We start from the raw sequence: 26,328 nt of genomic DNA, 5'->3' as shown, positions 1-26,328 counted from the left end.
GAGCTACACTAAGCAGTGAGAGTATATATTGGAAAGCACCAACCAGAAGCAGATTTAAACAGATTTTATTGGAATGACTCACTGAGACCCTGCATTCAAAGGGACCTGCTGGGATTACCATTTATGTTATTTCCTGAGTAATAGCAGGGATACAGCTCTGTGCATGGTCAATGGAAGTGTGGAGGGTAGCTGTCCACACTGAAACTAGTCTCCCTGGTCTCTTACAAACACTAGATCCTAATTTTTCTAATATTCATCTAATGCTATAAAAGGTGAAAAAATCAGGACAGAGGTGCTCCTGGAGCTACTTGCTTGATTATAGAGTAACAATTAGATGCCTACAGGAGCTAGGGCAGTACTGACAGCTCAGGTGTCTGGTAACCAGCTCTCTCTCTCGTCTCTTTCCCTGCTTGCCCCAGGCCAAGGTAAGGAAGCTGTGTACAGCTCTGCCCCGTCTGCTCTGCTCCTGCCCTTCCCTCCTCTGCAATTCTTCCTCCTGCACCTCTTGCACCTGGCTACAGCAGTCAGGTGCCATGCATTTTTATATCCAGCACAAGAGATATATTTTGGTGCCAGCCTTCTGCTCCTTCACTGTGCAGATTGCCTCCCATGCATTCGCTGAGTAATATTTTGGCATCTTTTCTGCTCTGAGACCAGCAGTGCTGGCAGCAGATAGAGGGCTGCAGAGCAGTGAAGAGGTGACAGAATTTTAGGTCATTGGGAGTGCACTTTTGAAAGGGATTGGTGCTTGGAAACATTTCCCCTGATAGTCACATTAGCACCCAGTGGGCTTTGTGCTGCAGTTTTGTGCCTGTGGCAGATACTGAGGCACAGGACAGCTGGTCTGGCATGATTGGAGAGAGGGTTCAGCTTAGAAGGGTTGGGGCATTTCCACAATTGCTGCTGAATTGGTTTTTTTAAACATAGGAATATATTTTAGTAGTTGCATGAAATGCTAAAAGCATACAGCCATACATTGCAGAGAAAAGTCACTTTCCAAGAACATACTTTGAAACTCAATGGCTGATTTGCTAGATAATTATGACAGGATAGAGGCAAGGTACTTCCTGACTCCAAGAAAACATACAGCAACAAACCCCCTAGATTCCCTTCAGAAAGTCCATTTGTCACTGTCACAACTTGTCTATATGCTGAACAATGCCAATAAATCTATTTCAGACTTGTGTTTCTGACACAACAAATCATATTTGTCCCTTTTTCCTCCAGCTCTCTTTCTCTGTTTCTTGGGCAGGAACCACATGGCAGATAATAGTCATCTGACCTTTCTCTTGTCCTGGCATGTAAAGTTTTTCTCTTCTTTTTTTATCCCTCTTTATATATACAGCTAAAATAAATGTCAAGAGCTGACGAGCAGTAAAACAATTTGTTCACTTCCAACTCCTGTGTAAGTCAGCCAACAGAAAAAAAGACATCTTACAGTAAGATATTTTAAAGACAAATATTTTGTGCCATGTTTGTGAAACAGTGAGTGACACTGCTGCTCACAATATCCTTTTCTATAATGAAGCAAAAAAAAACAAGCACAGAAGCACAGAAATAAAGCAGTGCTGTCTCAATGCCATACAGCAAGTCTTGTTCATCCCATCCCTTTTAGACAGATCTTCCAGAGCCACCCACCTCTCCTTAAAAGCCCAATCTCTTAAGAATGTTCCTCACATTTCAAAGACTAGTTTTAAAGTATTGTTTTATTTAAAATAAGAGGATTTTGTAAATGTTTTGAACTTTTGAACATTGTTAAACAAAACAATGCTTCTTCCTTTCCTCTCCCTCCCATTAAAACAAAACAACTTTAATTTTTATTAGTATTAGTTAAATTAGGTCCTTTTTTTTAAGGTAAGTGCTCCATTTGTTTTTCTATCGTAAGGTTATTCTATCAGACTTTTCTAAGAGTACCTATAAAAATTTGTATAAAGTTAATAAATTATTAATAGATCTTTCAATAAATTTTTAATCAGCTGTTAAAAATCCCAGCAGACTGTTAGGTTACTTACCACTCTAGCTTATAGCCTTGAAGTGGTGGGCATGTATAGCAACAAAGGAAATATTGTTAATACCTGCAACTCTTAATTACTTATTAACCCTTCATTATTACTAAGGACTACATGAGGAGTTTTTACCATTCTCTACCTATTCAGTTTCTTGCCTAATGAAGTGCATTGTTACCTCTTGGCCCCAAGGAACCAATACTTTTGGCAAAGCCTTGCAGCAGTGGTAGGAATTTGGCCACAAATCTTTTCTAAGTGAGAGCTTTGTGTATGATGATTGGGGCAGAGAAGGACTCAGAGCAGGGGCAGGGAATGAAAGCAGCTCACAGATTTGGTTTCTAGGACTTTACTGACAGCCTATTGACATTTCTAAAATATTCCCCCACTGCAACTGCCTTTCTCACTTCCCCCCTGTCACTTGATTCAGAAAGACTAAAAATAAAGTGGAAAGTTACTCAGAGGGTGTGCTGAGTCTTTCTTCTACAGTGTTTGTGAATATCAGACTGTAAAATTAACTGGATGAAATCATGTTAAACTCCTCAGAGCACAACATTAGTGCAGCTACTGGAAAGACTTGCTGGAATAAGCCCTTACACATACACCTTCTCTTCTGCTTTACTTAGATCAGTGGTTTTGGGTAGGCTGTTTTAGGCAGAATGAAGCAGCCTTTCATACTTAACAAAAATGAAGATCAAAAACAAATACAAAAGCAAACCTTCTCTCCAGTTTGGGCTGATAAGGTAGGCTCCCATGTATTCTTCTGCCAACTTTTCCTTTTCTGCTTATGAATGCATAAATACGCCTGTTTAATTGTTCTGTAACACTGATGCAGGGCAGATCTGCCTAAGCTTAACTTAATTTTTTATTTTTATTTCTTCATCCAAAGAGGGAAAATAGGAATGAAGGGCCATGGACACTGGGCTATTCGCTGCTTGGAAGTGACTGAGGAGGTCAAGTACTCCAGCAGCATAGAAAGATCCCATCTCACAGGCAGAGGTGTTTTTCCAAATAAAGGTCATTCCATCATTGCAGAGTTGAAAAAAGGTGGAGGAAAGACTTGCTCACTTAAAGATGTCCAAAGTCTGTGTATATGGAGATGTAAAATATATGTATGTGTTTTTCTTTTAAAAAAATATGCTTTTTTCATAAGGAAGCTGTCTTTAGATTGAGAGTAGGAATTTTAGCTGCCAAACAACCTTCTTGCAATATACCCAAGTAACCTATAATTTGCTGGAGCATATAAATGATAGAATAACTGGAAGGCAAAAATGGCCAGTCTTAGAAGTCTGACTGGCAAAATCTGCCACAAAATCTGCTGCTGTAGTAACTCCATCACCTATGAGTATCTGTGTTCATCTTCAGAGCCAGGAGCTAAGAGCACTCCTCTCCTGAACCCAGGAAACTTGAAAGTGCATAGGGTCCTGAAGCTAGCAGCTCACAGCCAAACAGCTTCAGTGAGTGACACCTGCCTGTCCTAACTGAGCTCATTCCATCCCTGTCCTACACTGACCCCCTGCAGGTCCTGCAGTAAATGAAGCTTCACTCCTGGTCTTTGTTTTAAGTTTCTACTATGTTTTCCATATGCATTTGCAACAAATGTGGATTGAAAGTATAACTAGCATATTCATATTGATAAATTAATTCAGCAGCTTACAATGAAATTGCTAACCTATTTCAATTAATTTGTTAAAACTTTGAAATATTGTCATGTTTAAACAGCTTTAATTTGCACCCAGAGTATTCAGGGAGGTAGCAAGTTCCTAAATTAACATAAACTGAGAAATGGACTAACATATCAATGGAACACATGAACTCTAATCTGGCTTAAATTTATATGTAATTGAGCTGAAAGCTATTTATAAGATATTCAGACACACTGTAAGGAAAAACTATGCCAAAGAACTCCTGATCAAAAGCATTCTATTCCATTAGTAGCCCAGTACTTTGTGACTTATTACAGAAGACTGATTAAAATTAAACTGCTTCCTTCTGGAAATGAGAACACAATAGATGAGCTAATGTCACATAGAAAGGTCATGACAACTCAATTGTCACATATTTTGGGGGTATAAAATTTTGTTTGAGAGTTTAAAAGCCAGAGCTCCAGTATCCTCCCATCATGTCTCACATTCATCTCTAATGTCACCTAGCTGAAATCTGACATAACTTTGATTTCACAATCTTTATGTCACTTCCATCTACAAGTCATGCCAAAAGACTACCAGAATTCTCAGTTTCCTCTGCCAAAACTCTTCATGTTCCAACTGCATTTCATCTTCATTGCTGTAGTTCCTAGTCTGCCTAATCATAGCTACCCAAAAGACAACATACAATTTACCCTACCCCAATGTAGAATGAATGCTTCTCCTCCAACTTCATTAATTTCATGCAAGCTTTGGATTCATTTTCATATTGCATCTCTTGTTGTGAGATATCAAGTCTGTGTAGCTCAATCTGCTCCAGCAGAACCATCTGTTACAAGCCCATTTCTAGCCAGCTCCCTCCTCACTGCTGCCTCAGGGTTGTCTGGGGGATTTGCTGTTGGTGCTTTGCATGACAGGCAGCCTGCCCTGATCCTTCAGGCTTGAACCATGAAATGTTTGCTGCAGGTTCTTCCTCTTACCTTTACCCCCTTTTTCTCCTTTTCTTTCGCTGGAAAATAAAAAAAAAGTTAGCTTTGTGCATCTCAGTGTGGGCATGTGGACAGGACTTTTGTCAGTGGTGGCTGAGAAGAGTGCTACTCAAAAGAGATGTAGCCTTGGGAGAGATGGGTTCAAGGGCAAGAGGAAGGGAACAATGCTCAGTTTGCATAACCCAGAAAATATTTATTAGAGGCATTTTTTCCTGTAATAATTCTGTCTCCAGAACTTTGGTTACCAGGACAAAGCAGAATCTTGTTGGTATTCACCATCTCTCTAAACTACACCAGTTCTGCAAAATTTGATGTTCTCACATTTCCTAGAGGTAGCAAGGAGATTTAAGGATCATACACATGGGAATATTTTACAGTCATTTGGAGACTATTTATAAGCTGAGAGCAGCAAACTTTTTTATGTAGTTTTCAAGAAATCTTGTTTCAGGAGATACAGGAGAGAACAAGAGGACTCTGTCTATTCTCTACTTACACCTGTCGTGGACAAAATGAGGAGCTGACACATTCTGCACACAGAAAAATCCTTGATCTTGTGTAAATACTATATGCTAATAGCTAAAATGTCCCTGTGTTGTCAACACTGCTTTGGGCACAAATCCTAAACATAGTCCCATACAAGCTACATTAGCTCACTCCCAGCCAGTACTCTGATACAATCAGCTTTGAAATCCTCTAGGGACTTCTGAAAAAGCCCTCTGGCTGCTGCTGAGAAGGCAGCATGCTTCACCTGCTCATGTTCATGTTTTTTGACAGCCCCAGATGATGGACTGTGAAAAAACAACTTCTTTGTCCTGTGAGCTGTTACAGTATCAACAGCCCTGCAGGAACACCTCTGCATCCTGTTCTGATTTCCAAGCAGGCAAAGTTTTTGAGAGATGTAGAATTGGGATACTGACAGAGTTTGTTATGGTTAGATTTGGACTTTAAAGTTTTTATGTTATTCCTGGGGTGAATAAATGCAGTGAGGATTACTTTCTGGACAGACATTTCAGAACTCAACCTCTTCTGAGAATAGTGGTCTTCCTATCCAATTCTATTTGATCTGGTATGATTTGATCTCATTTCATTTTGTTCTATTATGTAAAATATGAGGGCATCTGGAAACATGTACTTCATTTACCAAGTAAAACTGGTCTTGCTCAGTGTGACAGGATTGCATTGAGTGGTACAGCTTATATGACCACAATAGAAATATTAGTTTCAGATTACAGAAAGCTGAGGGAAAACTAGAAGCAGAGAAAAATAGTGCTTGAAAAACAGTGATCTGATTGTAAATCCTTAGGACAATAACATTGGACAACTGAATTGATGACCTGGAAAATAAGTTCAAATTAAGAAGCATAATACTATAAGAATATTGGAGGCACAGCATCAAAAGAAAAAGTATAATTCATCATAAAAATGAGGAGACTGAGTAATTCTGAACTCCTTCTAGATGGTTCAGCAGTGTGTTTTAATCATGAGAAACCTAATCAGGTAATGCCTTGCCAGTGCTTCCAAGATGTGTGTCTGTTGGAATGAGGCATCATGTTTCTAAACTGCCACATAAATTTGAGTCTAATTTTCAGGGTTCAATACTTTTATTGAGATTGCAGTTTTTCTCTATCAATGTCAGAAATATATGAAAGCATTTATGAACATTAAGAGAGGAATGAAAAATATATGACCTTAGAAGGGCCACTGCTCTATCCTGCCAGCCTAGCTGTCTATGATGGCAGACTAATGGATGCTGAATTCTTCTCCACATACAAATGTCATTGCATTTCTGGGAAAGGTAGGAAGCTGAATGGAAGGGCCCTGCTATTTGCTACATAGTGAGCTCTATCCCAGCATTGACTCAGCTGAGTCATATTGCCATCACTCTCATTTTACTGTATCCTCAGCAAAGGACATTATGTTTTGGCCCAATGGGTTGCTGCCCAATCCAGTAGTGGTGTGCATTTTGCTGGTGTTCTCCTGACTTTGGCAACTTTTACTCTGTGCTGCTCTACACAATACTTTGGTCTTTCACCTGGTGTTTGTCTTTTTTGTATTCTTCCTTAACTTTTGAACTTTTGTCTTCGCCATTTTTCATTATCATATGAGATTATTCTCCAAAACATACAGGCAGGCACCTCTGGATCATAGCCACTGTTGTTTTAACTCTTGGACTAAAAAAAGGCTGGATATTTCAAAGGATGTAATGCTGGGTACTTTGACTTACAGATTTATATTTTTTAATGTTGGACTTGGTTTTCATTTTGGATTAATTCATAGCAACAAAATGTTTTGTAAGTTGAAAAGTAAAAAAATGATAATGTGGGAATGCCGTCCATTGGACAAATCATCTATAATTCCCTTTATTTGCTGTGTTATCGCACTTAGATAAAGAAAATTCTTTATAGATTTACTGTGATGTTCTGGAAATGTTAAAATTTTTTCTTAAAATTTTAATAGAGCTAGTTATGTTCTGCAACTGCTTTCTTGCACCCTAAAACTGCAAGTTTCCATCAGACAATAAAGTGGCTCCTCATCGTTAAATTACATGAAATAGACTATGTGGAAAAAAAACATAGAGAAACTAATACAGATTTCTGTCTTTTTCTTATAGATAATTCATCAGGAGAATTAGGTACTGCATCCCTTAGAAGAACAAGGAAATAAAGTCATTTATGCAAAAAAGAATGTGGTGTTGTTGAAGTTGTATACAGCTGCAGTAATGGCATCAGTCAGTAATGCAAGTGTGCAATAAAAACCAGCCACTGAAAGGACCAATCTTACTTTTCATAGCCAGGCTTATGTCATATAAAAGCTGTATAAGAAAGACTGAAAGCCGACTGAGACAGAGTTCCCACATGAAAAGCAATCTACATGTATTAAAATTGTTGCTGGATATAGAGTTCAGCACAAATCAGGTCTATTTGGTAGTTTCCCAATTCTTAACCTGGTAAATGACTTTGATCTGAAATTCCTGCAATGAGTATTAATGGTTTTCTTCACAGAGAAAATTTGCAAATACCAGAATGTATGCCCTGCTGCTGCATTCTGGGGAGATGCTGCTTGGATAGTCCACAGCAAGGCTGAAGAGCTGGGTTTGACTCTGACTGTTCTTTAGAAGGATTTTCTTTCATGAGAAACAATGCTGGAGTTACCATGTGCACAAGCATAGTAAAATCAGTGTTTCAGTACCAATTAAAAATGAGAAATAATAGTATGAATTAATGATGAAAAAAAAAAAGCCTCAGAAAGCTAAACATGGATTGGTATAATGAAACAATTTCTGCATCTTGATTTTAAATTCTAATGCACTTAATTTCCCTCCTTGCTAATCAATGCTGCTTTTAAACTTGAGGTAGTGAAGAAAGCAAAAAAAATTTAAACCTTTTTCTTCTGCTTGTTTGCTTGCTTTGGTTTTTGTCTTGGCTTTATTTAGGGTTTTTGGGGGTTTTCTTTGTTTGGGTTTTTTTTTTTTTTTCTGTTGGGCTCCTTACAACTGAGGTTATCCTATGACTCTGAATTTAGGATGCTTGAGATATCTACTCTTTAAAAAAGGAACTTAGACCCCCTTAAGTTAATTAAAAAATTTTCCATGATTACTATGGCTATTTAGCTGAAAAAAGAGGTGAATATATGCTGTTATTCACAACTACTATTGTCGAGGACTCCTAAGCCCCATATTATCAGTTATGAAACATAAATTGCAGTGCCTCATCCTAAAAATAAAATAACTGAGAAATGAAGTTATTTATTTCTTGTGTGGGATAAAAATAAGCCTTTTGCAAGTGCCATATATATACATATAAATAAACAAAGAAAGAAATATATATAAATAGAATTATTTATTTATAATCTATAATCTATAATATAAAAATAATATCTATATAGGATAACATTATATAATAATAGATAGAAATAAATATAGCAGCTGAGCCCTGGTTGAAACTCAGCATGTATCAACCAGTTCTGTACTTTTCTTTGCAAAGTATTTATGGTGCATTGGCTGAAAAAAGAGCAGCATCCCATAACACTCCCCTGATTTCCTATGTCCAGAACAGATAGCTTCAGAAAGAAACTAGCCTGGCAGGAATCCGAGTTCTGTATGAAGCCTGATCTGTTGTGATGTATGTGTTTAGGGAGAACAAGGGCAGGATATTGATCTCAGCATATCAAGTGCCTTTTGCTCTTAATCCACTCACTGGTGTCTTGATCTTACTATAATTTATAATGTATACTCCAATCCTACACTGATCTCAGCTGTGTGCGTGTCCTGGACAAAACATAAACAGGAGTTTCAAAGTGTTGTCACTAGCACTAAGTGGATTTTGTGACTATGGTAATATGAATGGAAAACCAGTGCATTGTATTTTCCCAGATTTCCTGCAGCAAACAGAATCCCATTACACTCACTCCAGCGAGCACCATTTTTTAGATTCTTCTATTTTGGGTTTTCTCCCCGCAAGCAATGTGATAAAACTCATATGTGTAAAGCAAAATTTTCTTCACTTAGCCCAAGCATTTTTATTTATTTTCTGCTTCTTTAGCCACTTTATAACTCTCCCTTTGCAGTTAAATCTGTTTCTCTTTATAAATTATTCTTTTGGAAAAACAAGTCTATTTCTTCAGGCTCTTTATCTGCAGTGTCCAATGACCTAATGACTTTCTGAATCCAATTCCCACATTTGGTATTATTTTGCGACTGAACTTCTAAAAATGGAAAGACCTCAACATAGAAACAACACAGTTGTGTTTATTCCGATAGGTTCTTCCAATGGAGGCCTCTGCCAGCCCTCATCCCCCTGTTTTCCTTTTCTTGTGTCTCTTTTAAGCTGAAACTTGCATCAAGCTGAATATTGAAAAGGTGCAATGTTTGAGAGGACTTGGGGACATGCCTGAAACTACAGAAATAGAATAGAAATAGATGTGAGAACCACCCACTCCTGCAGATGCAGAGCATCTTGCTTCTTTCTCTGCAGTAGCAAGGGAAGGGATGTACTCACCTCTTATCAGAAGGTGTCAGTGTTGCCCCTGGCCTCCCCTGTGCAGCGAGGCTGAACAAACAAAAGCCCATGGGTGCTTTGTGAAGTTTACTTTGCCCTGCTAAAATGCCTTTCAATGTCTGCACCTACGGCTGCAATACTTCAGGCAGTATTTCTGGGTGCCAGTTGGGCTCTGGGTGATGCTGGTAGGATGAGGTGACGGTGTCAGCAGCGGGGGTGAGAAGGCTTGATTTAACAGGGCTGAATATGCTTTTTATACTGCTAACTTTTGAGCTTGCCAGAGCATAAAAAGGTTCTAAGTTTAGTTCAAGTACCTTTTATTTGTCAAATACTAATGATGCTTATATGCAATTTTTAAATTCCCAGGTGCCGAGAATAATTTATGGCTGCCCAAAAAAATCCACTAAGCATACAAAAGGTAGGGGAACGCAATCCAGAAAACTCACATGTGCCTGGTTCAAAGATGTAAAGGTCTGGGAACTCAGCAACACCTCACTGAAGCCCCCCAGACAGAAAAAAATTCTGTTATCTGCTATTTTCATACTTTGTTGGAAACATTACATTTATGTCTATTATACTTTATCAAGTTTATCCCCCACACACATAACATTTAATTAGGCAAAAGGCAAAAAGACTTTGGATGGGTTTGATTTGACTTCAGCCCTAAACTTGGAAAATTTGCAATGTTTGACTGGGATTTTTAATGAACAGATAAGATATTTAAATTAATTCTTGTATTCACTTATGCCGAATAATGCCTTTGCATTGAATTTTTCAAGGAAACAAATAAAGCAGAAAGAGGCTTTTTATATGGACGTTTTGACTTTGGATAGATTTTTCTCTTCCAATTCTTGATCAGATTATTTTTAAAACCTAGGAGAATTTTCAGTGAATTGCATTTTAACGTTGGTATATTCTTATCACGGTTTGAATGTTTCCAATTAAGTGTCTTATTCTTTTGCCACTGGAGTAATTGGCAAATTTTCTGTCAGCTTCAGTAACTGTAAAGTGAAGCCCAAATTTTTCTACTCTGCTAGATTAATTAGGTCATTTTGACATTTTTGACCTCCTCATGTAAAAACCTACCAAAGAAAACTGCCAAACCCAACTGCCAAAACCCAAAAAGTTTAGGCACACAGTAGTAGACTTTTGTTTTATTCTCTATCTCTTGAAGCAACTAGCAATGCTGCTTCAAAGGCGTCATTAACTATATTTAGCTAACAGAATTATGCAGCTCATGGATTGAGGCATAGAACTTTATCCTTCATTCTTTCAATAATCAGTTTATGCCTGGAAGAAAAAGTCATGATTGCATTTAAGTGTAGTTTCTGAAAAAAACCATCAAATTATGTTTATCTATAATGACATTTAACACATCAAAAATGAGAGGTTAGATAATTTGATTCTGGACTCCTGTAACACAGAATCTCAGCAGAAGATTTCAAACAAAGTCTTGTGTCTTCCATTTGTTTTGTTCGAGTCCTGCAACAGGAATTCCTCTCTCTATTCACTGACAAAACCTTATGCTTAAGTAACTGTAATGTTAGTAGAGATGGTCATCCTCCCACTTCTGGCAGGCAGTTCCCAAGGAAAAGGAAAGAGCACTTGGACTAGTTTTTTGTCTGCATAATATTCTGCTCAGTTAGAGGAACTCTGATGAGAAGGCTTCTTCGAGGAGGCAGGTTTCAGAGATGCAAGGTGAAAAAGAGGAGACAGATTATATCATCCCTACCTAGTCTTGGCCATCCAAGACCAAGCTGTCATAGGCCATATTGTCTAACAACTCTTCTGTCCAGGATAAGCTCCAAGAAGAGCAGTTAATGAATGCATTTTCAGTGATAGTGGTAAAAATGGGTTTTGCTGTCTGTTACAGGGTACTAGCTTGCCACTATTGTCATTAGGGGGCCTTGGAGGGAAGTTATTAGTGGGAGAGCAAAAGGAGTAATGGCTTCTGTGTCAGGAAAGAGATAAAACATTCAGTGTGTTTGGTCCAGAGGCAACATTTGATCTGCTGCCTCTGAGTATCTGTAACCCACTTGCTCTGTGGCCTCCTTTTAACACCCCCCCTTACCCATGGCTCAGCTCAGGTCTAATATGGCCCAGCTGCATAACCTTGGCTTAGGCTGATGAAGAAATTGTGTAGTGCAGAAGGGCTGTGAAACAGTCTGGAGAGCAGAGCCACATGAGATAAGAAAGGTAAAATTGAAGAGGCTTGATTGTTGAGACAGGGATCTTAGAGATTAAAGAGGCAAAACGTGAACATGAAAAACAGAAAATACTAAAATGGGGTTAGATTATGGCAAGACAGACTCACTGAAAATCAACTCCAGGGAGCAGTAAAGGTCAGCCTTTTGCTTCCAAAGAGACCTTTGCCTGGTTTCCAGAAAATGCCTGGTGAGGATTCCACTGCTGAGATTACCAGTGGCTCCTCAATCCTAGCTCTGCTGGGTGTAGAGCTGATAAACGATACATCCATAAATACTTGCTTTATACTTTTAGTTAGCATACACCTTGCTTACAACACCTGTTTGTGCAATGCTCAAAGTGCCCAAACAAAAGGCTCAAAGCAGGGATGGTTATACAAGAGAACTTTCTGGTGCAAATTCCTGCATGCCACGTACCCCATTTTTTCTCCTGCTATCAGCAGCATTCAGCTCATCTTTCCTGGGAGCTGCTGTGAGCAAAACAGGGCACAGGACCATGTGTTGCTATCATCAGCTGTCTGCTGCCCTTGACAGTGCCTGGCTCTGACTATACTTTGCATGAGCATTGCCTTCAAGCTAGCTAGTTTGCATGCTGCTGGCAATGCAGAAGCTGGTTATCACAGACTAGCAGGGTTCCTTTGCATCTGTCACCAGAGCTGTCCACCGAACAATATCAGCATGATTGCATTACACAAAGTGAAGCTCAAGTGCAAATTTACATATAGCCCCTGCTCCAGGCTCTGGACTTTATTTGGATTGATTAGATAAGTTTGAATTGATAAAACTTGGTATTGAAAAACAGCAAGGATACCTGGGTAAGCAAATGGGAATAATAAAAGTATGTACTGTTTAAGTAGCTTGGTGAGGTACCTCTGACCTCAGGAAGCTGAGCTCCAAGCTAAAGAAACCAGCAGCTCCTCTCCTCTCTACCGAGATCCTAAACCTGCTGTCTGAGTCTTACTTCATTCCCATCTCAAATATTTCAGGTACACATTTAACAAAATTGTTCTTGGGCATTTGACATAATAGAATTCAGTTTTTTAAGTAGGTTTGTCATCTTATTGTGATCCTAATTGTCACATATAAGTGTAAACAGTCTATTTTTTACTAAACATCTGTCTGAAGGGTTGCTTCCCACACTACCTGCATATTAACTGACTAGTTCCACCATATTGGTGATGTTACTTCATATTGTCCACCCTCAGCAGATTCAGGCAATATTAGTTCACTACCTTATAATAGATATACACAAATTATTGGAAAACGAGCTAAATCAAGAATTCTCTTATGCAAAATGTCTAATAATTTGCACTGTCCACTGTGGTGAGCTCTTTACTGTTTTCCTGTCAAAATGATGAAATAGATCTACACAGAAAGGGAGAATTGCTTGCTGCCGCTTAAGCAGTGCATACATCGATTGAGAGTAGACTAAACTTCACACAGTCCTCTTATTTTAACTCTACTGGACTACAACAGTAGAGGACAAGGAGGACAATGCCGTTGTCTAGAAATCAAGTCCCTGCTGTGTTTGGAATTGACTATGTCTCTGCAAATTTAATCAATTTACTTCAACAGAGGTACCACTAGAATGGATGAATACAGCAACACATTTGTGCAGGAAACATTTCCTTTCCACTCACAGACTTGAGCTTTATAACAACAAACACCCCAAAAATATCGAAAGTGCAAAACTAATCCAACACCATCAAAATCCAAACTAAGGACAGCAGTGAAAATTATAGATTTGAAGAAAGGTAGAATGTGGTCGATTTGTGGGATTTTTCCTTAGGAAACCTTTATAGTGTTGATTACTGTGATGGAAAAATACTTGAAATGAAAAAAATCAGGCCATGGTTTCCTCCCTTTAATTCCCACACTCTCACTGCTGAGCAGATCTTTAATTGCACTTTATTGAATGTGTGGTCAGGCTAATCAGGAATAAAAGAGTCCTGAGTGAGATTTTGCCCTTTGAAAACTAGTCTACAAATTGTTTTAGCACAGCTTTCTAATATATCAGGGAAGGGGAAAGGCAAAGGAGAACTATTTGAAGGTAATTTGGTTTTAATATGCATTAACTACCAGCACAAATACTTAAGGGAGGATATGTTCTCTTTTCTGAAACAGTATTTCTACTTCATCAGCAATGAGAAGCCAACTGAAAAGGTGAGAAGGAAGATGGGGCAGAATGAAAAATGGAAAAGAAAGAGAACTTCTGCTCTGATATTGTCTCAGATACTCTGAGCTTCCTGATATTTCAAGGTGGTTAACTAACGCTGCCAGTTGTGGTGATAATGAAGGCTTCATGGAGGCCCATTTATAATCAAGGCTTTCTGGCTGTCAGGAAAACCAAAGAGGAATGATATCAGAATTTGAGAAGGTGCATACTAAAAAGGAATGTAGTTATAGAAATAAAGAGCTAATAGAAATTACATGAAATAGAAAGCAAGTGAAGAGAGGATACTGGGAATGAAGCAAAACTCAGAGAATTCTCCCAGATAAATTTCCACAACCCCTGACACTCAAGTTCTTCCCACAGTTGTTTCAAAAGCTGAAATTGTAAACTGTAAAATATGAAATATTTCAGTTATTAATAATTAGTTTTTAAAAAATTGTTAAAATGGAATGGAAAGTTTTGCTCAGATTTTTTAGTGCCATTTCCACCTTTCTGAATCATTAATAGTTTCAGTTGGTTTCTTTTTCTCTCCTTGGTACAAGTATTTAGAAATTGTAATGACTTCTGTCATCTCACTCCTATGGGAAGGTATGCTACCCTGCTCCTGCTACCTGGTGGTAATGGTAGGAGATTGGCAGCAGTGAAGCTTACATACCATTTTTCACTTCACTAATTTTTCAAATCCAGTGCTGCTGAAATTCAGAGGGGTGTTATAAATGGAGCTACAGATACGGAGGAACATTTCTGACTGTTTGTTTTGTACAGTGACCATCTCCCCCACAGTGATTACAGTCACCATCCTGGAGATCTTGTTCTAGAGAACAACTTTTACTGACTGACAGAAGGAGGATTAAGGAATTTCAGTTGGCTGTTTAGACAGCTGTAGGTTTCGGACATATTTATAGGTATCTTCTACCCTGCAGTTGCAAAACCTTTCTGCTTACTTTTATTACACATTGACATAAAGACTTTTTAATCTCCTTTGTAGACACATGGCAAAGCATTTTTCTACTTCATTATCTTTTCAAAGAACATCCCCTCTCTCCATGGGTTCATGGACAAATATCCTTGTCAGAGATAGGTTCATTACAGTTTTAATTATTTTCTAATTGTATGATATTTCCTCTCATTTTTCCCCCGAACTGATGAGTTTCACATTTCCTCTTGACCTGATCTCAAATCCACTATAATTATTTCTATAATGGTACATTGCATTAAAGTATCTTCCAAAATACACTCTAAGAGAACCTGTTTGTGTGCCTATGTGTTACACACTCAAGGGTAACCTTAGCAGTAAGAGCTCTTTAGAGAGAACTATTTCAAGATCTATTGAAAAGGTTTTTGTGTGTTTGTTCTGGGTAACATTTTACACTTGTGAAATAGGCTGCATGTCTTCACATGTATCCTCACTTGCATTCAGCATGTCTGCAGGGGAGGATAATCACTTTGCATGCCCAATCACAACACTTCCATCTGCCAGAGAGCGTGTATCCGCACTCATTTGAGCAACAAACTTTTACTCTCAAAGGTAGTAAAATATACCACACGAATTCAAGCTTATGATGCTGTCAGACACAGGGATTTTAAAAAACAAGGGCTGGCATTTTAATCTGTTCTTTTACATTCACTGCGTCGCTGCTAGTTTTTTTGTGCTTGGAAAAGACTGTGCACATTTGAAGTATCTCTTATTTAGTCTTAAATATAAATATACCTCTGCCTTCCTGTTTTTTCTCATGTTTTCTATTGTTTTGTCCCTGTGAATGCAAAAGTACGTGCTTCTTTTCTGTTAAACTATATGGTCTGTGTCATTTTAAACTGAAACAACAAAATCTGTATTTTGTCATCTGAGCAGGTTCCTGACTCCTGCTGCTATTTATGAAACATATTGCAATTGGAATTCAGTAATTTTCCTGAGACCAGAATTTCTTTGTCAGGTGAACACTTCCCCAGGATAAGACTTGAAAAGTTGTCTGCTTTTCCAGAGTATTTAAGGATTTGAATTAATAGTTTTGAAACTCAGCATTGTGTCAATCCCAGATGAATATTGCTCCTGCAGGAAAAAAAAAAGCTCCCTATGAATTGTGCCCTACTCTGGAAAGCTGTCAACTCCCATTCAACATCAACCAGGACTCGGGTGACCTTTGATTAGCCTCGTGTCACCCTCCAGTTAAATGAGTTAGTAGCTATTAAAGCTGAAACACACAACCTACCTTGCATTATAAAGAAGTATTTAGTATTTATTCAGCTATAGACAGCTTCTAATGCTAGTGTACAAAGACGCTCAAACTATAATGATTTTTCCACTTATATAAAACTCCTTCTTTCATCTGATTACTTCTGGCAGTGGTGAAAAAAACAACATTTATTTTAATTATAACATTTAAAATAAAGATTCCATTGACCCTACTGCGTGTCACGAACTGCCTTTTATTTGCAATTCAGGCAATGCTTAAAACACTCTTCATATGGAATTTAAAAGTGTGGTATAGCACACACTGAGGACAGAAATTTCATTTTGTGTGTATACTGTTTTCTCGGTCCTCAATATGGATTCCTGCATTATATCCTCCATAGCATCTTCTTCCTTTTAACCTGCAAAATCCCTGCAGTGAGAAGCAATGTGCAAAGCACTAAAATGGAGGGTACAAAACAAATGCATAGAGCAGATAATGAAGGAAGGCTAGTGTTCTCTTATTTCTAACTTAGAACAAAACACTGAAAGTGCTTTCCTACTGAGAAGAAAAATAGGCAGATACAAATGCATGTAAAAACAAAGGTAATGCTGCAATTAAGCCATGGGCAGTAGAGCATCTGTCCAAGATTGCATGAAGGGTCTGTGTAGGTCAGCATCTTGTCTCTGATGGTGGCCAGGAACATATGTCTGAGGGGTGGAAGAAGCAGCACAAGCATGCAGGGAGAGATGTTTTCCCTGAACAGTGCAAACAGTCCAGCTTCAGCAATCTGTGATTCTGGACATCCTTGGAGCATTGTACCAGCAATGTCTCAGAGATGGAGATATTCTTGAGGCACAGAGGTGCATTCCACACACCTCTACGTCATCACTGGTTTTTATTTTTTATTTTTTCATTTTTATTTTTACTTCTCTTTTGACAGTGGACACATTCCTTTTCTTCCTTAGTCAGAGTGACTGCCCTCTGGTCCTCCTCCCTGCTTTTCCTAAACTTCCAGATGTCTCTTTTGAACAGAGCTGGCTAGGCACACTTCCACACTCTCTGCTGGGATTCTATGCTGTACTGCAGCACCCTTGCAGTTCCCCCACAGGAATCAGGTACCCAAAAACCAACCACTCACCACAGCAGCCAATGTGTAAAAAACCACAAATTATGTACAGTATACACAATATTCTTACTTAGCTAGTGATTAGGTCTGGAGGCAACTGAAACCAATAAACTGTGCTTCCCTAATGTTCCCTAAATGCTTCTCTAGGAAAGCTGCTATGTACTCTATTTGCACTGGATCTATTATGAGACCTGAAAATGGGCTTGAAGTCCTGTTATTTTTACTTCTAGAAGTTCCTTCAATCAGGAAGCCCAGAGCACACTTTTCAGTCTGGGATCATGAAGTATCTGCCCTAAACCCAGGAGTCCAGCTTTAAGGCCACTCTCTGTGAGTGCAGTCATTTCAGTCTCAGCTCTTAAAATATTCTGAACTGCAACGCCTGCCTCCCAGATAAACATATCTTCTCTGACTCCTTCCAGCCAAAGCTGTTCTGTTTTGTAGGCATTCATTAAATACTTACTCTGCCACACAGGAAACATGGCCATAGTGTTTTATGGTTAGGGTGCCACGAGAGAGAAAGTAAGCACAGCTTACAGGAATGACTGCTGAAAATAATGAATCTCCATCCAGTCCTTTGTTACCCCTAAGTATTTTTGTTAAGCCCTTTGACTGGTATGCTAAGCATTGTTCTTAATATTTTCCAGAGAGCATTTAATTTTCATTTAGCTTCCTATGGGTATCTACATGTCACAATCCAAGACACAAGTTTGTCCACATCCCCTTCTGATTCAGCTGAAGCTGGGCTGCAGATAAAGATATCTTAATTTTTTTATATTGTTCATTCTCTCAAAAACCAGAAGCACTTAATACTTCCAACCATATTATTGATTTTCAGTTCTCTCAGCTATGTATTAGTTTTGCTATTAGAGGAAAAAAAATTCAGCTTTCTTTTGCTGTTGTACACTTCCTATTTGTGTGCCAATGTAGCAGGATAAAGCTCTGCAGAGCTGTTTTTAGAGCTGGTGTCGAAGGAAAAAGAGACAATAATTACCATTAGCCAAGAAAACTCTCTAACATGAATGAAAGAAGTGGAGAACACTCCCAAAGGTGTATGTCATTTTGTGACACCTGGGTTGAATAAGATGCTTAAGCCCAGAATTTAATCTGCCATTTTGCACTATCTTCTTCTGTCCTTCATAGTTATGTTTCAAATGACCTTTGTTTCTCCAGAGTGTGGTGTTACTTCTGGGTTATCTAATAGTTTGTGGTTTTAATTAACAGAAGTCTTGTATTCTCCAGGCTATGCTGGTCAACTCATGTTTCATTAGGAGAGTGATGTCAGGTGCATTTTAGCACCTCTGTTGTGATTTAGTTGGCTTCTTGTTTGCTGTTTTTATCTTCTGATTTTTTACCTGTACTTCAAACATCAAAGTTTTTCCAATAAAATGTCAAACTGTTTGAGTTTACATGTCAGCATGTGATGTTGAAGTGGGACCTTGTGAACACCTGTGTAAACTGTTCCATCTCATAGCTTTTTGTTCTGAAATTTCCCTGTGGAGTTTTAGACACTTTGGGAAATTATATGTAGGCATCTATAATCTAGATATTTTCATCTGAACATTTTCACTCTTTTAGCTGACAAAGAGACACAGGAACTTTTAAGCCACCACTAGTCTGATTTACTTTGGAAGTCTTGTAGAAGATGGGGTGAGACACTTTAAAAGTGCTTATTCCTCTGAATTGCCTAGAGAGGAAACTAGGTGAGACTATGTTAGATTAATACCAACTTTTATTACTTTTCCCTTTTTCTACCATAAAAGCAGAGACTCCCACCAAATCTTCAGGAAACCTGTGATGATTTTTTCTTGCAGGGTTTTTCTTCTATTTCATGCTCCTTTGCTTTTCCTTTCAATATTTTACTGAAATTCACATTTAAGAAAATGTACTTCCTGAGGTCTTCTATAGGTTCTTGACGCATGATATTTCTTCGGGCATCCTGCAATTTTGCTCCTTTCCTGCTGAAATACAGTTGTGTACCTTCAAACACACTGGCCCCAAAGGTGGTTAGTGTTTTTTCTCAGTTCCAATCTCTAGTTTTTATTTCCATGTCTTTCTCACTCCCCAACATGTCCCTCCATTCAAAATAGAATTTCTTAATGTACAGTTCTGATTTAGATTTGCACTGTGCATTTTCTTTCATAGCTCCTTTTTATTCCTCAAATTTGTATTCATTTCAGCATGGAAGGGCTGTGACAGCTGCTGTTTCTTGCTTCCCAATGTGATCCTGAGTCTTTGACAGAGGATCTGAATTTTATGTTCACACAAATGCGATTTATCCATTTTTTTTTACTGTGACATTTGAAGAGTTCTGTGTGTTCCCATGTTGGAATGAGAACAACAAGGAGAAAAAAACATTATTTGGCCAACAATGTCCGAGACCCAATGCTCTTTCCATGTCCTTATGTGTTTCTTTGACATCGTACTGATGTGTTACACTCTCTATGACACCTGTCACAAAATGTAAGTGGTCAATACTCATCTGAATGCAAAACACTTTTGTTCTGCTTTCCTCACAGGGGCTATGACTGACCAAGTCACTGTTTAGAGATCAGGAATATGATTCCTTGATTCCTACCCAATACTGTGTATTCTGTGGAGTGTGATATCATGCGCATCACCTCCCCTAACTCCTTATCTTGACTTCTGCCTGAGGAGCACTTTTTATCTGCAACCACTCCCTCTTATGTGAGGGGTTCCACATTTACAGTTTTCTATCTTTTGGCATGATTTATGACCTCTTTACCAAGTTGGCTTTTTTTTTTTCAAAGACATCACCCTCAGATCTGGCAACCATGAAGTAGATGAACAAAAGAGGATTGGAATGAATGTGAGTGTCCTACCCCACATCTACAGGAGAGTTGATGGGGCAGGGACTTTTTGTGCAAGGACAGGAAATGAGATAATGGAGGAGCTGTCTGTTAGCAGCTGATCCTGAAAGCTGATCATGGGAGGAGAAGGAATTTTAACTGGAAAAAAAAGGACACAGTTATAGCATGGCTACTTTACAGCAGAACTCTCAGGTATAGGAGAAACAGAAATTCATGTTACTCAAAACAGATGAGAAATCAAATTTGCATAGGTAAAGCCCTGTGTGGGAGAAAAGAGTTATTGAGTTATCAGGCTCAGTCCCTCCTCTGACAATATTTTGAGAAAGAGTTCAAATGGGTGGCTAACTTTGACAATGGGTTCATAATTTAAGCCTAAGCAGTTCTAAAAGTAGGCCAGAATTACAAAACTTAATATTTGATTCTGAAGTACAAGTTCTGTCAGCAATATTGTAAGCAGCTTCTCTTAGGTGTTGCATGGAGTTAAGATGCTGGGTTATGCATGGGAATTACATGGTATAAGCAGAAATGCAATGGTCCCAGGAGAGGCAGAGATGGCTCAACTGGGATTTCCCTGGAGATTTCTTTTAGCAAGGCACATCCCTTCCTCACCTCCCAGGAAAAATGGAGGGCCATCACTGATGTAAGATTTTGGCTTGTCTGCTGTATTTCTTTTGTCACAGTTTTTTTGTATGTGCAGAAACTCTTAGAAAGCCTTCTCTTTAAAGGTTTAGTAAGGATATATTAATTTAAGGAAAAACACTCATGGTTTTGAAATATTTTGAAATACTCTTGGAAAAAAATGATGGTGCATCTGCTAGGTGTATGACATTGGAAAATCATTTATGGACTTCAGTGTGAAAATAAAAAAGAGGAAAAAAAGAGAAATCTGGGGAAGAATATTATGTTTCAAATGTAGGCAATGGCACTGATAATTTTTCAAATTTCTGTATCTGGTAATGACCACTCTTGAAAGAAATCTCTGTTACCTGTGTCCACTTCCATTTAGAATTGCTGACGTCTATTAGAATGTCAGCTTTTCTGAAAAGCATAAAGTAAAACATAAGGAAAATGGAAACATTTGTCATTAAAATTTCTACAAAAATGTGTCCCTTGCATCAACTACCTTTTTAATTTCAAATTGTATGGCTGACTCTGACATAAGCAGCAAAATCATTTTTTGTGTAAATGGATTCCCCTCTGCCTTGTTTCTTTTTCCATTGAAATAAGTCTTCCATTGAATCATTTGAAAGGATGGAGTTTAACATTTTTTGACAATTTGAGTGCTTCAGGCTTCTTTCTCTAACAACAGAAAGAATGGAGCTTTTGGGCTGACAGACAAAAATATCACTACTATATATTAACACAATTAAATGCGTATGAAATAAAATAACTGCCTCTTTGCAGGAAAACTCCTCCACTGATGAGCGGTGAACATGAGCCATATAATTTTCAGAGATAGTCCTCCAGATAACTCTTTCTTGGCTAGCTAAATTTTGGCATGTTACAAGCTGAAGATTCACAGACGGCTGGAGAAGCAAGACAGAGATACTTGGAACCCTAAAATATAATGCAGAGTTGCATTACACAACTTCTGTAGGAAAATTGAAAATATTAGAATATTAGAACAAGGGTCCTACCCACCCAATACTGAATGAAAACTTCAGAAGTGAAAACCAGCTCTTTTTTTTTAACCTTTTGAAGAACAGAGGGCATTCATCCAGCTTTTTGTACTTTCGTTGTTATTCCTTCTCTTTCAATTATACTGAATTTCCATAATGCTTCACTGTGACATTTCCTTAGCCTCGGCTTTCTTATAAACATCTCATTCTTCCAGAGAAGAAATCACAGAAAACTACCAGCAAGGTTTTATACCAGCAGCTCTGAGTATGGGAAGGAGCTCAGTGGAGAAACACAGCATTTGGCTGAAGAAACACAAAATAGGTGGTTATAGGTCAGTTCAAGTTCTTGTTAGCCCAAATTACCTTAAAAAGCAATCCCACGGTTCTTAGTTTCTCAGCACATTCCATCTATAATGTCACCAACTGTACTTTGGCCACCAAGTAGTTCAGCTTCAGATTATTGACATCAGCTAGAGTGATCTAGCTGATGCCACCTGGACAGATTTTAAGCAGTTTACAATTCTCTTTTAAACAGTAAGCCTACTTCAAAATGAAACTCAAGCTCTTTCTTCTTCCACATCTATCACAGGCACTGTTGTCTTCTCTGTCTATGCAAGTTAATCATTGGTATAGGACAAGAATACTAATCAGGTGGGTTATGAAAAGACTTTAGGTGATACACTCCTGAATACTATTCTTCAGAAGGAATCATAAGATTATTGGTCTAAAGGAAACCATTAACACATTTGGACGCTGCTATTTAAAACTTAGAAATTATAACACCTATAACCATTCTCCTACTGTTCTCCCTCATCATTTTCCTACCTTCCCTTCTCTACTGTGAATTGGGACCAATACAAAAGGTAAAATGATAACAAAGTGCTCATCATGAAAATGCATACAGGGCAACCTCTGGCAGCAATGCCATCTCTTTCAACTTGTTTTACCTTAACTGCAATCATTAAAGGTTACTTCCATCAATTTAAGGAGCAAAGAACCATCTTCATAAGTATTAACCTCAACTTTCAGATCATGCTTGTTCTCCTGAGTGCAGCACCTGACTGGTGAAGCAGCCCTTCAGGGCTGGGCAGTAAAAGCCATGTTGCAGTATGGAATGTATTTTGGCTCACTACAGTGGCATAACTTAGTGTCTTTAAGAACAAATGGAAGCAGCTGACTTCAGATCCTTTAAGAGCTACCCAGTCATGAGGACTCCTACTCATCATCCCTTCTTGCCCACTTTTTCACACAGTGGTTTGCCCCCCACTCTTCGCCCGTAGTTCAGGGAAAAGGGTGGATTTAGGCATTCTTTGCACACAGCCATCTGAGTTTATAGAAGGTGAGCTCTTTTTGAGCTAATCTATAAATACAATCATTTCTGATCTGGTTCTGCCAAAATATTCTACTTATCCTTTGGACCTGCAAAAAGTAATCAATTTGTTTTTTTCAGATCTACTTTCTATCAGATCTATCAGATAAATGTAAGGAAAAATACTGAAAATACACTGCAGGTAGTTGGAGAGGAAAACTGTAGCCTTTCTGAGAAAGAATGGCAGCTTAAATGTTTTCGAAAACAAAATTTGTCAGGGGTTGCTAACAGCATGTTAGCCTGCTCACCAGCTTATTTCCTGTAGTCCCTCCCACCTTTCCTTCTCTAGCACATAATCCCTCGTTCCGCTAATATTTTCATTTTTCTTTTCTCTTTGTTCTTTTATCTGTCTTATTTTCTCAGGGTATTGTTTGCTTGCTTTTAAGATTATGAGATCCTGAACCACAAGTGAGAAGCTCTCTTCTGTGCTAAGAATTCACTGCTGCTAGCAACATTGAGGGGAGCTGGTGAAAACACTTTGAACCAATCATGTTTCTGAGGATTAGGGATCAAGTGTCCAGTGAAAGAATGAGACAGAAACCTCATCTTTCCTATCTAAAAATTGATATCTTCAATGCAGCTCCATTTTATGATTTTTTTCAGACCTTACAAGTAACCTGCTCCAAAGAAATATTCAAAGTTTTCACAAAATTTATATTATTTTTGTCATATCTGAACGATATTTACAAGTAAGCAAATAAGTGTCTTTGATTGAGGTTGAATTTTTACTTAATCTTTAGGATTTTTTAAAAATTATTGTCTAATATTTGGGTCATAATTTAATTTTCAGATCATGTATTTTTTAAGCATCATGATGAGGCATCTGTGACAACTTCTTTGAAATTATTCACATTTTCTGTCGCATTGTCTTTGCTCTGTTCAGGAAGAAGAAAGGGACCTTTTGATTTCTTTATTGAAATTGTGGGTCCTTTGAACATAATAGCATGGCTGTGCTCAGTTTCAGTACAGCAGCAGCTTCACCCTTTATCTCTCCTCCTTTACCTTTGTCTCCTTAGGAAAGTGATGGCCATTCCTACAAATTTCCATGTGTTTCTTTTCTGCATGGTGAAAACTCTTTCCAGAGACCATGGAGAAGCCATTCTACAAAATCAGGTGTAACAGAGTAATCAGGTGTAGCACTTGTGTACTGTCACAGCAATGAATCAGCAGTGCCTTGGCAGCCAGAAGGGCTAAGCCTAAACCTAAACTTAAACCTAAGCCTAAACTTAAGCCTAAGCCTAACCCTAAACCTAAACCTAACCCTAACCTTAACCCCTGGGGATATAATAAGTTTTTTAAAGAAAAATACCACATAATTTGAGACATGAAGTATTCATAAGAGCTAATAAATTGTCCCTTTTGTTTTGGTTTCCATCAGCCATATGATGCTTTTTTTATTTTCCTATCCTACTGCACTATTACAAGTTTTTTCACAAAACGTTTGCAATTCACATTGGGATGTTGAGACAGAATGCGAAATCTGTAGTTTTATAAAGAATGAGCGATTATAAAAGTTTAAATTAAAGAAATTATGCATGCAAACTTCCATGAAGCTTTTTAATAGAGTACTTAATAGTTTCATTCTTTATGCCTGAATGTGAACTACGTAGCTTTTTATGATATCATTTATTTCACCTGTACATGCACCGTTCTACTCTTTACATAAAATGTACATGTACTTAAAATAAGCCTGACCTTTCAGTGACTCCTGTTAAAACCAGAAAGTTTGAAAGCATGTTGATATGATAAGCTCTTTGAAAAAAACCAACAAACAAAGAAATAAGCAGGAAGGAAAGGTTGTGTGGCTTGCAGACTGATCAGTATGAAAGAGCTGCTCATTTGCCCTCAGCATTGCTGTGTAGCCTTGTGTTGCCCTCTGGCCAGCAATCAGAGCAAACAGATTCTTCTAACTTCTGCTTCCCTGCACCTGTTCCAAGTGCTGCCGTGCACAGAAAATTAGTACTCTTGAAATAAAAGTAGTAAAAATAAAAATGGAACAGGTGTTCAGTTTAATTTTAAATATTGATGCTGAAAGTTTCCTTCTCTCCAGACAATAAAAATTAACCAGTGTTCCACCAAACCATTAGATTTTCCCTGAGTAACCCTTTAGATCATTAAATGAATACACAGAGATGTATTTTCACTTGTCCAATTTTTCAAAAGTTTATGTGTGTTTTTTTAAAAGCTTTTTTTATCTTAAATAAATATAAATAGATCATGTTATTTAGAGGTGAACAACAGTACTATTTCAATTAGCTATGACTCACTGGAAGCAAACATACACAGACGTGGATATTAAAAATAGACCTACTGTATGGTCATATTAGGTTTAATATTTTGTGCAGGTACAAACTTAAATTAAGATTAAGCCTGTGCTATTTGGATGCCTGGTGTAAAATCTGTTCTAACAAAGCTTGCATCCCTGGATAGCCAGTGACAGATCTTATTAACCTCCTCCTACATTGGCTACCCTTGTTTTCTGCATAAAGCAGTCTCCTCAGTAAGCCTGAGGTAGAAATTCCTGCTTTGGGGGACCTCTCTGTGTCCTTTAACTATTTTGGGAGAAGTGTCTTTGCAGAAGTCAAGGGCATTTCAGCCAGGAACCTGTCTTCCGCTGGGAGCTTCCAGGATGAATAGAAAATTGCTGATCCAGTCTGAATGAAGACGTTAGGCGAAGAGGGTGATGCTGCATTTTCAATACTTGACTTGTGGATTAGAGGACTTCCCAGAATTGGAATCTCTCTTTCCCAGAGTTCAGGGCACCCTCTCAGCAAGCATCTGCCACGCCCCAGCTTGAGCAGCAGGCAGCTTTAGTCTCAGCATAAGCGTGTGCCCTCCCCACAGCTCTCCTCACAGCCATGGCACTGCGTGCAGCCTTATGGGGCCCATCAAGCAGCTCTTCCATGAGGCACAAACGAACCCCACTCCTATATGGCAGCTAGTTTGGGAACAACAGGAAACAAAGGGTCCTGGCCCATATTCCTAGCTCACAGCCATATTTGGTTTGCAGTCAATTGTGCACTAAGACAAAACTTATTTGCATTGCAGGGTGCTTTAACTGCCTGCACTGTCAACAACGACGTCTTAAACCCAGGAAAGCTTTAACTTCAGCAGCAGTGAAGCTGTGGGTGTGATGGAGGTCAGCTGCACCTGGATCATAGTAAAGTTTTAGAGGGTTAAAAGAAAAGAGATGGCCAGCC

Source organism: Fringilla coelebs (assembly GCF_963513975.1).
Source record: "Fringilla coelebs genome assembly, chromosome: 5".
Taxonomy (NCBI): domain Eukaryota; kingdom Metazoa; phylum Chordata; class Aves; order Passeriformes; family Fringillidae; genus Fringilla; species Fringilla coelebs.
Note: the sequence above shows the minus strand (reverse complement) of the source record.